We start from the raw sequence: 13,603 nt of genomic DNA on the forward strand, positions 1-13,603 counted from the left end.
CAAATACTGCAGATTCCTTTTAAGCCCAGGATTTGCAAGCTGCCACCTCACAGCCACTCACTGGAATATTTGATCCCTGCCCCTCTGGTTCTGTCCTCTGCTGATGAGCCTTTTAAATATCTCCTTGGCCCTGAAAGTTGTCTGTGGCTTTTCTCTGTCCTCTTCCTCCTCCCCTAGAGTCTGCTACTCCTAGGGGGTTTGGCCCAAGCAGGGTTGGGGTGGAAGGATCTGGGCTTGCTCAGACGGGTATCAACGTTTCTGTCGCTTTGCAGGATACTCAAAGTTCCATTTTCCACAATAAACAAAATATTAAAACAGAGTGCTGGCCTGAGCCTCTGTGCTTTATCACAGTAGCGTTAGAGACCCTGACTGAGATCAGGGCTCTATTGTGTTAGGCCCTGTACGGACATAGTGTAGAACAGTCCCTTCCCCAGACAGCTTACACTCCAAATAGATAAGACAGACAAAAGGTGGGAGGGGAAACTGAGGCACAGAGCTGGGCGATGACTTGCCCAAGGTTACCCAGCAGGCCAGTGGGAGAGCCAGGAATGGAACCCACGTATGACACCCAGTCCAGTGTTTTATCTACGATGCCACAATGCCTCTCTTGACTTCTGCTGTAATGAGGCATTGCCTCCAAGTACTTACAGAGCAGGGTCTGGCAGGGTGCAACTGTTTCGTGGCTTGATTTTCCTGGTGGCTCTCAGTTACATGAGTGACTGGGAATACATTCCACCAGCTAAGCAGGCATATGGGTGTACTGCTATCTGGCACAAAGCTGAAAGAAAGGGGCCCAGCAGGAAAGCTAACAAGGCAGTGTGAGCAGGCAGTTAAGAGAAAATCCTCCCTCTAGTGCTGTCCCTTGGCATGTATGTTGCACCAGCTTCGATGCCTTTGCAGTCTCTTGCCCCCACTGACCCGTCCAGAGTGCACCACATGGCACCATTTACATCCTTTCCGCCTCCCATGTGGCTCATACTCTGTCCTCCCCTGTTAAAGTCAATAGAGTTTCACCGGATTTAAGTCAATGCAGAATGTGGCCCAGTGTCTTTCAGGCCCTGTCTGCTCAGGGCTGGCACCATCATGCTCGATGTCTCTTTTCGGCCCTGGCTGTGGCCAGCATAACGTGGTGACTGTGGGCTGAGATTTGGTTTCAATGCTCATACTGGCTGGCCCCATGGTGCTATAGCTCAGCCCTCCCCTGCGAAGCTGCTGCAGTCTGTGTTGAGCATGGATGCAAAACTGTGTTTGGCTGTAATTGTCTCTGTGACCCGGGTGCTTCACTCCCCGCAGGACAGCGCCTCCTCCTGGCCATTCTGGGGATTAGCCCTTCCAGGCCAATGCACCTTCCAGCAGGGACACTGTCAGTCTCAGCCCGCGGCCCCACTTTCACTCCTGGAATCCCAGGGTGCTCGTTGTGACTCGGCTCTCCAGCCAGGTCACTATCTGGTTTCCTCTTCCAGGAATATGTATCAGAGTCTCTGCTTGCCAGCCATCTCATTCACTGCCCCAGGGGCTGCTCCCACAGTGGCAGGTAGGGGGAACCTGGAGCCACCCTCTACTCCAGGTTCTGGCTCAGGGGGGCCTTTAAACAGCAGCCAAGGTCAGTTCCCTGCACTTTGCTGCCTTTCCCTGAGCTTCTTCTTTACTGCCTGGCCCTCCCCACTCCTCTGGGTTTGCCAGCCTCTCAACTCCCTCCTCCCAGAGAGTAACTGTGGGCTACTTGTCTCTGCAGCCTCCCCTACCCCTCTCCCTCCTCCCAGGGAACAAATGCAGCCAACTTCCCTGCACCCCCATCTCCTGCCAATGTCCTGTTTGTATAGAAGCCCTGCCTATTCCTTCCCTGGTGAGCTTCCTTCTAATTAATTTTCTCCAGCCTAAATCTCCCATTTGCAGCTTATTTGGCTGATTGGCCCCCTCGGCCACCTTCCCCTCTGGCAGGGCTGGCATGGAGAGTACACCCCTGCCGGATTGTGGATGGGACCCAGAAGGGGACTTTCTGAGAGCAACCTCACCCTGAGCAGAAGTGTGTTGGGGCCCAGGCTGACTCTCTGTATTGAACCAAGGGATTTGCATTTTATAGCACCACCAGCAGGGACTGGTTGTGCTCTCCACGTATCTCAAGCAACAGAGTGTGGAGCAGCTTCCTGCTACACACACAATACATCATGGGGGTTTGCAGCAGGCTGCACAGTTCTTTCCCCCTCCCCCTCCATGAGTAATAATTCCAATGAGCTCAGCCCATGGCTGGGAAACTTCTCTGAATTAACTTTGGTCATCAGTTTACTTTGGCCTTTGACCATGTCTTGCTGTGGTTCGTTACCTCTTCTTCCAGACTGCTGCCCCTTCCAGACTGGGGAAATAACTCTAGGGTGACCAGATAGCAAGTGTGAAAAATTGGGATGGGGTAGGGGGTAATAGGCCCCAAATATCAGGACTGTCCCTATAAAATTGGGACATCTGGTCACCCTAAGCAACACAGAGTTTTTCACCCTCATCTGCAGCTTCCCAGGCTGGGGGTTACAGGGAGGGAGGGGGAGGAGCAGAGGAATGATCCTGTTGCTCCCAGGAAGGGGGCGGGGGGGAGTACAGGACCACCCTGAGGTGTTGGGCTCTTTAGCTCCTTCCTCTTCCAGTAAGAATGGTGTTGGGTTTGGGTGCTCAGCAGCCAATCAGAAGGGGTTTTCCTGCACCCCCAACGGCCAACAGGGCTCTAATTTGCTAGAGAGCTGGAGCTTCTCCTGACATGGCCAGACCGGCTCCAGCTCCAGCTAAAATCCCACAGCTTCTCTTGTATTTACACTATCGCCAAGCCCCAGTGTTAAAAAAACACAAATCAGCCCCCCACCCCTCAAATCATTAGATTTCAAAAATAATGGGTGTGGGTTTCTATTTATTCACTTTCTGGGTTTTGAGCCATCAGGGGTCACATTTTCAAGCTTTACTCCAAAGCCACAGGGGCTAGAAACTTACTTGTTTCTTTTAAATGGAAGGTGTTATTCCATGAGAATTTCATGACTCCAGCCTCCAGCCACTGGGGCTTTAAGAAAGACACCACATATTGTGGGGCTCGCATTAAAATCAGGAGAGCTGGCAACATGGCTTTGGCACTGACACCAGTGGACAGATTTTCAGAAGAGCTCAGGACACTGGGTGCGCATGCGGTGTAGGGCGCTTGTGAAAACCTGGCAACAGGGGAATCTGACCCACAAAAGAGCCATTTGTTACACAACTAAAGCAGCAGGCCCACCACTAGAGGGAGCACTTTTAGTAACACCATAGATTAGGGGTTCTCAAACTGGTGGTCACAACCCCCTCAGGGGCTCATGAGGTTATTACATGGGGGTCATGAGTATATGCCTCCCAACTACCTATTAAGTCTGCTATGAAAAGTGATATTAAAAAACATACAAATATCACTTTAAAATTGTGTTAAATTTGTTTTTAATTTATAAGGGGAGGGGGTCACGCTCAGAGGCTTGCTGTATGAAAGGGGTCACCAGTACGAAAAGTTTGAGAACCACTGCCATGGAACTTTGCTTTAGACTGCTTCTTGCTACAGGAGCTGCACGGGACACATATGTTTGGAGGCCGAAGTGCCTCAAAACGAAGCATGAAATAATGCAAATACACCAAGTAGTTTGCAAAACAAAATCCTCGTGCGCTCAGAAGCCCCAGCTGCCAGTCAGGTTCTGTCGCAACCTCCCCATCCCTGCCTTTGGTCAGTGCGGGAGCTTGTCTGAGCAGCCAGGCTGCAGTAATCTGATGAGTCTCCTCAGAAGAGCAGATGTGTCAGAAATATCCCAGCCACTGATGCCTGAGCTGCTCGGCCAGCGAGAGAAACTTCGCTTGTTTTGGAAAGGACAACACTGAGACCCACTCCTCTCCTGGTACACACCTGTGCTGGGACCTTGGGAGGTTGGATTCCTTCTCTCCCGGGCCCGTTGGGGGATCTCTGGTGGAATGTGCAGGGGCTCCTGTGCTTTGCTCCCCTCGCCTGCTGTGAGGGGGTGGACGTTGTAAAGGACAAGTGGGAAGGGGAGAAAGGCCAGCGTGTGGTCCCCTAGGGACGGGTGGGCAGCCTTGAGCAGGGACGAGCTTTGACATTTAGGTAGACCCTTTCTCGCCCTTGGGGAGGGGGCAGGAGAGGGGGAGACCCACATGGCCCTTCTCCCCCTGGAGCAAGACGGGCCTTTCATAGGAGCCCTGAAGCTGCTTTTTCAGGGGGCAAATCTCATGTCAGATACGATGTTTCAAATGTCATTTCAGGTGGGAGAGGATGGATGCTCATAGTCCAGGCACGAGCCTGGGCCTTGGGACAGCCAGGTTCAATTTTCTGCTCTACTCCAGCCCCGTGTGACCTTGGAATGTCAGATAGTCCACACGTGCCTCAGTTCCCCAGCTAACAGCACTGCCCTGCCCCCCTGGGGATAACTACAGTAAAGAGAACATGTGCTCCGAAGCAGGGGGGACACATACGTACCTCAGGCTGGGGGTACGCTGCAGATGTCTATTGGCAGAGCTGTGATCACCGACTCACAGAGCTGTGCTGGCAAAAGCTCCTAGAACAGATGCAGTTGCACCAGCCAGCCTGTGCTTTCACTGGGATAGCTCACTTTCCAAGCAGAAGTGACGGTGGTGGAATAAGCCACACCAGAAGTGTGCAGTATACACACCCGGAGTGTGTTGTTGGTACAGCTAGACCAGTGTAGACAAATGGCCACCTCCTGCTGGCCCCAGGGCCGCCCGGCACACAGTCCGCACCTCAGTTTCCCTTCTTGGATCCCCAAATAAACTCCACTCAGGGTTTTTCCAGTCCATTCACAACAGCCCTTCTGAGGGGTCTGATTTATTAACTTAAAGTTCAACGCTAAACACAGAGGTCTTCCCTCCAGCCTCCAGTTTCAAACTCCACTGAGTCCTTCAAGGCTTAGCAAGCTACTCCTGGCCCTTCCGAGCTGGAGCAGTTCCTCTGGTCTCAGGGTCTTTCCTGCAGGAGCTTCTTTCACTCTGCAGTCTCACTACAGCTGCCTAAGCTTTCCTCTTACCACCACCATCTTCTCTTTTTCCCCTCCTTCTCGGTGAAGCAGAATCAGCTACAGAGCCTTTGTCCCCTGACTGCACCTTCCCTCTGCTCTTTATTGGAAATTGCCTCATTCTGTAATCAGGGTTGGCTTGGCCCCGGGCTCCCCACCCTGTCACGGCCAGCAAAGCACTGCTAGCATACACCCGCCCTAAGAAAGGTCGATATGCTGGCGGAGGTGGGTAACGTGACCATTTCTGGCCCAGAAGGTGGCACGCGGGTGGTTTCTCTGCTGGGCAGGTACAGAACAGCATGCACAAACAAATAACTTTCAAGCGGAGTGATGAGGGAAGAGGCAGGTTGGGCAGAGAGTGTCCAAAGTGAACTATGTTCTGGCTCGGCTTCCCGGACTGCATCATAGCACGGCTCCATCAAGGCTTTAGGTGAGGCTTTCAAGCCTTCCTGGGAGAAGGGACGGGCCTACACGTGCAAGAATGCCACGCTCATCTCCGGGCTCCCTAGCTGTGCTTTGGAAACAGCTATTCCTGCTTGGTTCAAAGGCTCTGCAAGACATTTCTCTTGGAGAAGCTCACAAATGGGATGCCAATGGGTCTAAGCAATTTCCACACTGTTCCCTCTCCCCTCCGATGCCCTTGTTTCAATATGAGCAAAATAATCCTTCAAAAATCCAAACAACCCTAAGCCTAGATACATTTAAATGTTTCTCTATTGTGACACAAGTTCATCCTTACAGCCCCCATCAGGAGAACTCCTGTTTGTCTCCTGCCTGGCCTCCCCATGCGTGGCTTGCTGCATAGAGGCAGTGCTGGGTAGTGTTTGACACCCAGCTGGCATTGTAAACAACGCTACGGTGCAGGGACTGGAGGATCAGGCCCAGGATGGGGATATGTCTGTGGGTTGACTGGTTCTGATCAGTTTCACTTTTGGGGCGGGAACTCAAAGGGACCATGGGGGAGTCAGGAAACAAGCTCTGGTGCTGGACCCCTTTGTCCACTTGAATGGCTAATTCCTTTCGCGGAAAGGAATGGTCACTGAGGTACAGGCTTGGTGTCTCAGAAGGGAAGGGGTTAAACACCAAGGGACCTGACTCAAGGGGAGAGATTACAGTGGCAGGGGGATCAGCAAACACTTTCTACCCTGGGAAAAGACAGGGCAAGGCAATGCAAGGGGAGATAAGGTCAGATAGCCGCATGGGGGCGAAAGGCAGTTTCAGCCACTGCAGGAAGTGTTGGAGCAGAAGTGAAAAGGCATCTAGGATGATTCCCTCCCTTCTAGCCTTTGCAAGTCAAGGGGCCTCATTTCTCCCCTGCCTAGGTTGACCAGATGTCCTGATTTTGGGGTCTTTCTTGTACAGGTTCCTATTACCCCCCACCCCTGTCCTGATTTTTCACACTTGCTGCCTGGTCACTCTACCCCCACCCTGCACGGTGCACCTTGGGTGGTCACTTACAAAACAGCAAAGGGATCCTCAAGTGCTACCAGCTCAGAATGGCAGCGGTTTGCACTCTGCACTCACGTCACGCAGGGGATCATCCAAGGGACAGGGAAATGGAGACTCAGACACACGAACTTGCCATCTCAAATCAGCAGGGCCAAAGCAGTCTTGGGAGGGGTGAGGAGGAGGCGAGATTGGGGTACTAAGGAGATGGACACGGGGAAGAGAGCAGATCGGAGTGAGGGGGTCGAAGGGGAAGGGAAAGACAGGAACGGGAGAGCCGGCAAGTGAATGACACAGATGCGCCAGCTGCAAGGTCTTGGCTTGATGAGACTCCACTCTCAGGCATTTCAAGGGCATCAGCTTTGTGCGGACACAAGGAGAGGAATGGAGCCGGGGGCTGAAACAATTTTTATAGTGGGGGGCGCTGAGAGCCATTGAACCAAACCGCAAGCCTGTATATGACAGAAACCACTTCAAGGAAGAGGGTGTGGCAGCCCCCCACCCCCCAGCAGCCCTAGTTCCAGCACCTCTGAATGGAGCAGCTGCCCCACACTGAGAAACTGTTATTGACAAATTAGATCCATCTATCAGCAGCTGATAATGCACTGGCCACATGCAAGAGAGGACAGAGTCTTTCCCGTGAAAGTGTGTGCAATTAGAGAGATGAAACCATGTACTCACTGTGTGTATGTGTGTCTATGAACCAGCACTGACACCTGCATGTGCGTGTGCATCTGAATCTGTGTGTGTGAGCACGCATGCCTTGAAACTGCATGTGTGTTTGAGCCTGTGTGCATGTGTGGGGCTGGATCTGCATGTATGTGTGCCTAAGTCTGAGCATGTGCCTTGCATAGGTCAGTGCTTAAAAAGTAGATCTGACCTGCAGAAGCAGCTTATCCCCTGGCAATACTGCCCCAGCCTGGGCAGATGGTCCCTGACGCTGACAGCATCCTAAAGGTCCTGCTTCTCTCAGACTCCGGCAGCACTTGTACAGCTTGTCCTGCCATCAAAGGGTTATTAGTTAAGCAAAGTGACTTGGGTGTGAGTGCTTGTCTCTGCGGAGGTATAAGCAAGCCAAGGTGAGTTCCTGACCGGAGGGCCTGGGCTGGAGGAGATGATGCCAGGGCAGCCACGAGGCAGATTAGCCTGCTGAGTGGTGTCTTGCTCTGGAGACGGCAAATCCCAGCTGTGATCCTATGTGAACACATTCTGTGGAGGGGCCGTTGTAGTAACATGTCTTCCCCATTCAGTGTGTCCGTCAAAGGTCTTGGCATGAAATAAAAGTAATGACCAAACACCTAAATAAATGCTCTGTATGAATACACAGTCCAATCCAGCAGCTACGCTGGAGCTATTGTAAACATCTGCACATGGAGGAGGCTGGTAGCATCTGACAATATTAAGTTAGCTGTATCAAACCAGGGCATTTGTTCCAAACTGAATCATTCTTAATTGGCATCACTTGTCAGGGCAGAACTTCAAACTTTCCCAAAAACTCAGTCTGGGCCGTCTAGTAAGTGGGGTGAGTTTGGGGAGATATTAGGCTGCGTTTTGTTATTAAAAAAAAAAATCAGTAGAATAAAATAAATCCCCTCTTGAATGGCTTTGGCTAGCCACAACTCCATAATCTGGTCACTCTCTGGATGGAAAACTCCAAAATCTCACAGCCCATGAGGCTAGTTCTGTATCTCAGCTAACAGCACCACCTGCTGGTTTCTGTCCCTGTGGGAGTTTTTCATGTTTGTTTTTTTAAACATTAAAATCTCCTCTCTTGAAATCTAATCAATTACAAACATGATTTTAAAATAGCTTTAGGTGCCAGTTTCAATGGGGTTTTCTGCAATCACAATTCCCTCATTTGAAATAAAATGTTTTTCCTTGCTCTGCTGCTGGGAGAATGACCCACACAAACAGGGGAAATTGACAAAAGCCCATATCCTGCAAACACATACACAAGGATGGGGTTTTTTAACAGTGCCCGGCGCTGGCCTAACTCTGCTCCCACTGAAGTCAGGCCAACCCATAGCACGTCTGGACACCAGCTTTAGAATAACTTGAGGCACGTAACTACTCACAAGAGTAAGTTACTCAGGGTTGATGGAATCAGGATAGACTTGATTATACCCCAAACTACTCTCACATGAACAAAGTCAAGCAAACCGGGGAAAAAAAATATATATAGCTGAATCAATGCTTTCTTTTTTCTATTAATAGATTCCAAGGCCAGAAGGGACCGTTGTGATCAGCTAGTCTGACCACTAGTATAACACCGGCCATAGGATTTCCCTGAATTAATTCCACCCAAACTGCAATATCCACCTCCCTTCACCTCAGAAAATCCCAGATCCTCATCCAGTTCTAGAATCCCATCCCCCACTCCTTGCACCCTCACAGCACCCACCTGCAGCTCCATACACCTGGGAACTTCCAGGCATGTTTACCTTGCTGGTTTTTGCACCAATGGTAGGCAAATGCTTTTCGGGCAGTAACATGATCTTAGGGTTGCTAGCGACCCTCCTTTCATGCCACTGAACAGAACTTGCTCCTATGCTGCATCTGATTCTTTGGAGCCATAGGGGAGACCCTGATTCTGAGCTGTGCTCCAGCCCCTCTGATTGTCAGCCTACAGCAGTCAGAAAGCAGCAGGATTAACTCACTGGGGAATTCCCCCTCCCCCCCATGTGCAAGTGGGTTCTCGGGGCAATAGGGTATGTTGGAGGTAGGAGGGGTGGTGATCAAAATGCTCTCAGCTGGATAGGTCCCTGGGGCTGCTCCAGTTTACACCGGAGGCTGGATCCAGAATCCTGAATGGCACACAGCCACTTTTGGTCCCCGTCCTTTCACATGACCCAGCTCCAAATTAGGGCCTCCGTTTGGACTCTTAGCCTCTGCGTTTTCATCCTGGCTGTCACAGTTCAAGGCAACTGCACCTGTATTTCCCCCTCTCAGGCTTCTGGCTCCCCGGCCGTCACCTTGCTCGGACAGAAACGGCGCCTTTCTACCTCCTGATGGGGGTATTTCCAATCTACTCAGCTCCCTGCCTACAGTGTGAGGTCCCCAGCCACGGAGCTGGCCTAAGCAGGCCTGCTTGACTTTCTCCTCAGAGCGTAATTACCCTAGTTACAAGTTCCCACATGGCTTTTTCGAAGCAAGCACTTTAACTCATACAGTACAAGCATTACAGAGAAAACATATTAAAGTCACCAAAGAACCTCCACGCCTGTTAAGCTCACCAGAGATCACCCCGGCTCCAACAAGGGCTCTGGCAGGGAACCCAGGGGTTCTTCTGTGATCATAAGTTCATAACAGCTGGTAGCTCAGAACAAGCATTCCCCCCCTCCCCGCATCTCTGAGTCATGGCTTTATCCAGTTCTGTGTCTTTGATCTGCAGAGACTACGAATAGGTCAGCAGCCAGACAATGGGTTTTCCTCATGGCGTAGCTTCTAAAGCAGGGGTGGCCAACATGTGGTTCCGGAGCCACACACGGCTCTTCAGAAGTGGCTCCTTGTATAGGCACCGACTCCGGGGCTGGAGCTTCAGGCACCAACTTTCCAGTGTACTGGGGCTGTGTGTGTGGGGGGCTCACTGCTCAACCCCTGGCTCTGCCACAGGCCCTGCCCCCACTCTACCCATTCCCACCCCCTTCTGAGCCTGCCAAGCCCTCACTCCTCCCCCTCCCCCCACAGAGCCTCCTGCATACCATGAAACAGCTGATTGGGAGGTGCGGGGATGGAGGGGGAGGCACTGATCAGCGGGGCTGCTGGTGGGCGGGAGGTGCTGGTAGCGATGCGGGGGAGCTGATGTGGGCGCTGCTGATGTGTTACTGTGGCTCTTTGGCAATGTACATTGGTAAATTCTGGCTCTCTCTCAGGCTCAGCTTTGCCACCCCTGTTCTAAAGGATGAGACCGGAGGTGGGTAATTTGCATTCCCCTCCTCCCAAGCATGTCCTAGGAAACCCACTCAACTAAAAATTCAGTCTTGTCTGGCCCATTGTTTTCAAAGAGTCCTGTGATGCTCAGAACACTTCCCAGGGATTCTACTAGTTCACTCTCCCTCTTAAAGAAGTCCCTTGCAATCCCGCAACTATACACAAACACGTGCATTGATACAATTAACTCCTAAAATACTCAACCTTAATTCAATAAGGTTTGTCCAGGATGTTGCAGGAGTTTGCCATCTCTGTACCACTGGCAGTCTGGGAAGGGGAGGCAGGTTCCCCTGGGCTCTTCCTGGGAGTCCTGTCAACTTGGGAAGTTTGCACTGAGTAGCTAGTGGGTTTTCAAAGCTGCTGGTAATTTTACACTTTCCATCTGTTTTTTGCTAAGTCATCCTCGTTATAAGAGTTTGTAACTTTTGCTCATCCCTGAAGATGCCGAAGTGCTCAAATGCTCCAACCAACATTTTCAAAAGTGCCCCGTGATTTTGGGTGCCTTCATTTTTGGTGTCTAACTTGAGACACCTTGAGCTGGATTTTCAGAAAAGCTGAAATTAATTCAGCAGGAGCTGTGGGTGTTCAAACCCCTCCCCCCCTCAAAAACCATCACACCAAATGGAGGCACCCAGAATCAGTGGCTGATATACATCCGGGCACCAGCATAACAGTGGAGGGGAGGGAAAATGTTAGCCAATGATAGGAGAGAAAATCCCTAGTTTGTACAAAACCACCATGGGATTCCTAATGTCCATACAGAACCTCTCGTGGTTTGGAAGGTCTCATCAGAAAGACCCATGCACAAAGTGCCTGGAATTCAATACATTTCTGTCAGAAGGACAAAAGACTGAGATGCCTTCCATGGGATTTAAACTGGCTTGGACTATGTCAAACCCAGGGCTTATATGAATCAGTCATCGCCTCCTGCTCTGCTCTGTGCACCTGAAGGGAGTCAGCTGTGAACTCCTTGCCTTGCAGACACTGACAGTCAAGTTACTGTTCCTACGTTTCCATTCAGGTCTTAGCTCTGATCTCAATGTTAGGAATAATCAGGCAAAAATAAAGGTGCTATCACTGGGGCAGCTTTGCTAGAACTTTGCTGCAGGAATAATGACTGGAGTTTACTAATTGCTAGTTAACAATACTGCATAGCTCTATTTCCTCAGACAGGATTATTATAGTTATGGTAAAAAGCAACATAGTGTTTGTTGCAGGGATATTTTAAGACCATTAGGTGGTGCTGTAGCCCTTATGCACCAGAAAGATGCGGCCTGGTACCCACCTAAGAGTTAAGAGATTCACTGAGTGGGGTTGATGGGTGGTAGCAGGTGGCCCAGGGGTTTTAAAAGATACATGACATTGCCCTCCTCTGTAACGTTCAGATCGAAGAGGGAACAAGGTGTGTGTGTGTGGGGAGGGGGGGTGTACCCTGACCTATGGTCCAGTATCTCTCGCCCAGCTAGTGGTAACTGTAGGGACATCCCCTTGGGAATTCAGGGATGCTCACAGCCTGGGCAGCATAGTTAATGCAAATCTGCCCCCCTCTTCAGAGGCATTCAGTGGGGCCACCCAGCTGCAATGTCCAGCGTTCACTATAAGAGTCTCTCCCCCACTCCCCTAAACTGCTCTGTCACACCGGCCTGACAGTGGAGGACCCTGTGGGAACGTGTCTGGATCACAGTCTGAGAGAGCTTTGGGCAGATATGGGACATTTGTACCTGAGCCCTCTCTTTCCCCCACAGCAGGATCCTGCTGTCTGCAGACACGCAAGCCCTTGCAGGGGTTAAGGAGACATTTCCATCAGCCCCTAAGGTTGCCAACCAAGACCGCCTTGGAGTGTCCAGGAACTGAAGATTTATCTTTAATTAAAGATTGTCATTTGATGAAACTTCCAGGAACACGTCCAACCAAAGCTGGCAAACCTATCAGCCCCCTTTGCTAGGGATTTCTCAGAGCTGCGGCAGGGTCGCTGACAAATGAAGCGTTCTTTGCTGCTGGGCACGGTGCTCTCACACCAGAAACTGAAATGTGTCTCTCTTGCCTTCCGTTCCTGCCTCTGAGCCAGCCAGGCCAATATTTTCAAAAGCAGCCTCCAGTTTTGGGCACCCAGTTTGAGAGATCACAGGCCAAAGGTTTTCCCAAGAGCGCAGGGCCTGATTTTCAAGGGCTTAACTCCCCCAGTTGATTCCGTGTTTCCAAAAGAGCTCAGAACCCAGCATGCTGAGCGACTCTGAAAAATCTGACCGCAGGTTTTGGTGCCCTCACCGGCGCGGCTGACCCAGAGCACCCCACACACACACACAAGCTACGTGTGGCACAGCAGGGTGCTTGTTGCCTCCCCAGAGTCTCCCATCTTTTCCAGGGATTCATGTGGCCTGGCCTTTGGGCTCTGTTTCCAGCCCATTGCCTCTCTGCACTGGGCTGGAGCTCAGACTCCCAGGCTGCTTCCCTGCAGTCCCCCTCACAGACTCAGCCCTTCTGAGCTACCCAGTGCTTAAGGTACACCTGGTTGAAAGGGATCTTAGACCCCACAAACACTAATTTTACAACTGCAGAGGGGAGAACTCATCTCTGATTGGCTGCTTCCCCCACTTCCCTGCCTCCTGCAGTGTGAGCAGCTAATGAGAAGTAGGGCTGGAAACAGGATGCACTCTCTCTCTCGTGACAGACTCCCCCTCCCTTCATGCTTTTTCAGACCCCTTTAAGCACTGGGTCTGTTTCAGTCTTCCCTGCCCTGGGATAAGGCCCTGACTCTCAGGCTGCTTTCTTGGACTCCCCTGCGATTCCAGTGCCAAACTCACCAAACCACGTTCTCGGCCCATTGGTGAGGCCCAGGAGTTTCAGGCTGTCACTTGGTCCCCTGGAATGGGACGCAAACTGTATTACATTGGTCAGCACTAAGTGGCACCACGTGTAACATACCTTACCTCAGCTTAGTCACAACCACCATTCCTGGCTGTGCATTGCAAGGATCTTGTAGTGAATACGTCTGGTGCATCTCTGTGGGAAGGAAGCTCTGTGCCCAGGCCATAGCTGGTACAGAAGCCTGGCCTGTTAGCAGCAGTCCTGCAGCCAACCATGTACCAGGTCTGTATGATTCCCCCTTAGATGGGGAGGCAGCTAATTATGGCAAGGCAGGGCTGGCCCCATTTCCCCTTAAAGGGCTCAGTCACCTGTATCCAGGGTAA

General features: G+C 51.3%; 1 protein-coding gene across 1 annotated transcript in view; it reads right to left on the bottom strand.

Annotated features, from left to right (window-relative positions):
• Positions 1–9,755, bottom strand: part of MYL4 (myosin light chain 4) — a 30,855-nt gene extending 21,100 nt beyond the window's left edge. The window contains exon 1 of the mRNA XM_075059779.1: positions 9,716–9,755. The gene's annotated coding sequence lies outside the window, so the exon portion shown is untranslated. The remainder of the gene's footprint in view (positions 1–9,715) is intronic.
• Positions 9,756–13,603: the final 3,848 nt, after the last annotated feature.

The sequence above is a fragment of the Chelonoidis abingdonii genome, chromosome 21 (genome assembly GCF_003597395.2).
Source record: "Chelonoidis abingdonii isolate Lonesome George chromosome 21, CheloAbing_2.0, whole genome shotgun sequence".
Lineage (NCBI taxonomy): Eukaryota > Metazoa > Chordata > Testudines > Testudinidae > Chelonoidis > Chelonoidis abingdonii.